This window comes from Octodon degus, unplaced genomic scaffold (genome assembly GCF_000260255.1).
Source record: "Octodon degus isolate 3935 unplaced genomic scaffold, OctDeg1.0 scaffold00085, whole genome shotgun sequence".
In the NCBI taxonomy this organism is placed as follows: Eukaryota; Metazoa; Chordata; class Mammalia; order Rodentia; family Octodontidae; genus Octodon; species Octodon degus.
Window position 1 is genome coordinate 2,947,863 of NW_004524661.1, and position 3,005 is coordinate 2,950,867.

Here is a 3,005-nt window from a genome sequence, read left to right on the forward strand (position 1 = left end):
GTGGCAGGGGTGGTGGTGACACAGGAATTCTATATTTTTATTTTCAAAACATTGAAAATGCACAAATTCATTAAGAGCAATAAAGAATTGTTTTTTGTTTTGTTTTGGGTTTTTTGTGTGCTCTGAATTCAGTAACACTGTCTCCTAGAAGGTCCCAGGCACAACTGTGGTGGGGTGGCAGTGCGGGGAGTGTGAGTTTGACAGCATAGCGACCTGGAGATCAGCTCCAATGGCTCTGCAGTCTCTCACTGCAGACCAGAAACTTGAAGTCCCAGCAGAAGGGACACCTGACTGACTGGCTTGGCTTGCTATTAGCCTGCCTGCTTGGCTTTTTTGTGTTTGTACTACTGCAGTACATTTTAATTTTTTATTAGAAACTTCTTTTTTAAATGTGCCAAATAAAACCCCACATTGTAAGACCATAAGATGTTAATAAATTCAACAAAAATTTATATTATTTTGGGGGCTGGGGAGATGGCTCAGTAGAATAAGCGCTTGCCTAGCAAGTGCAAGAACCTGAGTTCAATCCCCGGTTCTGCCAAAAAAAAATTATATTATTTACTGCCATGAATTTACAGAGTAGTAATCCAGATCCATTTTGATTAGATGGTTGAAATATCCTTTCTAAGTTACACTTTACAGACATCACAAATCCCTTATAATAATATAAATAAAATAACTTTTCCTTAAAGGATGAACTTGAAAATTTCAGTCCATTCCTTCAGGACTTGCACCTCTGCCTGGACTTCCTGAAGGGGAGCGACTGCTTCTTGGTTGTGAAGGAGACCTGGATCTTGATTTTGACCTGGCCCGGGACTGGAAATACCTCGATCCTTTTATGGAGCCAGATCTCGATCTTCTGAGGGAGGCCGATCTTGACCTCCGCCCTCTGCTCCTGCTGCGGGAGCGAGAATGCCGCCTTCCTCGAGAATGTGACCTAGACCGTGACCTGCTTCTTCTCCTGCTGTAGTGATGAGAATCATAAGCACAATGTCCCTTTTCGCCACACTCATAGCATCTATCATTGGGATAAAAGGGACGACGGGCAGGTGGTCTATCAAAGCGAGATCTCCAAGGCATACCCGTTGATAATTCAACCCTCACTCGGGAACCACAAATCACTTTTCCATCCAGTCCTCGTACAGCATCTTCAGCATCTCTAGGATCTTCAAATTCCACAAAGGCAAATCCTGGGGGATTTCTTGCGATTCATATAGTTCTTAAGGGACCATAATAACTGAAAGCCCTTCCTAACTGCTTTGCCAGCACCCGTTCCCAGGTTACCAACGTACACCCTGGCTTCTCCGTACTGCCCGCAATGCGACGTGCTGACCAGCCCACGTGCTCTGCTCTTCGACTCAGAGGGCTCAGGGCTCCAGAGGCTCAGCAGCTACGGCCACCCGCCCCTGCCAGCAGTCCCAGCGGCACTACTCTGCAGTGCATGTTCTGGATTTTAAAAATATACATAGAAAAAAAAGAAAATAGAGACAATTCAAATACCAAAATGAGTATAAGTAGGGCGTTTCCCCTTATGCATCAGGGACTCATTCTCCAGGACACCTGGGGGTTGTGTGAGACCCTGGGTTCTAAATAGCACCAAACGCTACACTTCTACTGTGTTTCTACCCAACAGTCTTTCAGTGTTCTCATTTGGAACCTGTTAATGTGTCCTTCCATGGTCCAGGTCCTGGTGTTTCCTTGTGTCAACATTCCAGTATTTTGGGGCCACTGTTACATAAAATAAGGGTCACTTGAACGTACTGCGATACCACCTCTGCGGATCTGATAATGAATGACCAAATAGGAGGGTGGCATGTAACGTATGGGCACAATGAAAAAGGGATCCTTCGGACTCGGGTGGGATACAGAAGGGTGGCACCACATTTAATCATGCCCCTGAGAAGCAGGCACAATATAAACGTTATGAATTGTTGATTCCTGGAATTTTCCATTTATTATTTTTAGATTGTGGCTGACCTTAAGTAACTAAAGCCATGGAAAGTGGAGCCACAGATGAAGTGAGTGCTGCACGAAAACATCTGTTGTCCTCCAAGCTCAAACTTGAAACCCTCCTGTCTCAGCCTTCCAGAGCTCAGATTTTAAAATGATCTCACAGTACGTTACCTTGTCCATCCCTCTTTGAACAAAAAAAGAAGCGTACCTATTTGATTAAAAACCCTTTTGTGATATCATTCGGCTAAATAGAGCTGATGTTTTAAGTTAAAAGAGGTATTGTGGAGTCGTACTACCAATGGCTAAAGCATTAACTATCCTATCCTATGTATACGATGCCTGCTTTCCTTTCTCTTGACAATATAGCATATTGTAAAAAAGTTTTATCTTGGCCAAGTAGATAATATTCCCTTTCTTGACTATTGTCACTGTTCTTTGTATTTATAGAGAAGAGAAACCAGGCTGATGAAAAATGTGCAAAATCAGAATCATCTAAATTATGTAGGCAGGGCCAGCTACATAAATCATAGAGTCACTGCAAAATGAAAACGTAGAATCCTTTGTTCAAAAATTGTTAAAGACCAAGGACATAGCTCAGTGGTAGAGCACTTGCTTCACATGCATGAGGCCCTGGGTCCAGCACAGCAAAAAACAAACAAGGAATGTCAAGGCCGCAGGAGTACCTTCAGGGTCAGCAGCTTCTCATAAGAATGCAACCCAAGTGAGCAGTCCCGTTCCACTGTCATGAAACCGCTCTTCACAAAGGATGGAACTGAGTAATAGATGCCAACTGGTCACTAAAAATGCCAAGACTGAGCCATCCACCGTGATGGGAAAACACCACTCATCCTTGCATTCAGCTTTCCCAACGTGGTTATGCATGGGTCAACAGAGATCAGGCATGCGCTGTTCTGACACCGCAGTCCATGGAGCTCATGGCCCAAGAATTATTAGTCAAACCACTGAAACTTGCTGTGGCGATAGTGACCTCTTGATGTGGTTCTTGTTCTGTTCAGACTCCCCTGAGGAGCCAACTCTGGGATGAGGACTTG

General features: G+C 44.1%; 1 pseudogene; it reads right to left on the reverse strand.

Annotated features, from left to right (window-relative positions):
- Positions 1-708: 708 nt before the first annotated feature.
- On the reverse strand, positions 709-2,699 carry LOC101574802 (annotated as a pseudogene).
- Positions 2,700-3,005: the final 306 nt, after the last annotated feature.